Source organism: Alligator sinensis, unplaced genomic scaffold (genome assembly GCF_000455745.1).
Source record: "Alligator sinensis unplaced genomic scaffold, ASM45574v1 scaffold890_1, whole genome shotgun sequence".
In the NCBI taxonomy this organism is placed as follows: domain Eukaryota; kingdom Metazoa; phylum Chordata; order Crocodylia; family Alligatoridae; genus Alligator; species Alligator sinensis.
In genome coordinates, this window is record NW_005842948.1 from 236,439 (window position 1) to 236,718 (window position 280).

Consider the following 280-nt stretch of genomic DNA (forward strand, 5'->3'; position numbering starts at 1 on the left):
AGGGGGCTGAGCAGTGGAGGATCATTTGGGAGGATCCAGAGGGGGCTGAGCAGTGAGGGGATCATTTGGGGGATCCAGAGGGGGCCAAGCAGGGGGCGTGATCGCTTGGGGGGATCCAGAGGGAGCTGAGCAGTGGGGAGGTCACTTGGGGGATCCAGAGGGGACCAAGCAGTGGTGGGATTGAGGGGAGAGGATCCCTGTGAGGTGTGTAGAGGGGGCCGAGCAGCGGGCGAGCACTTGGAGGGATCCCAGCCGGCTGTAGGGGGTCGCTCCCAGCTCA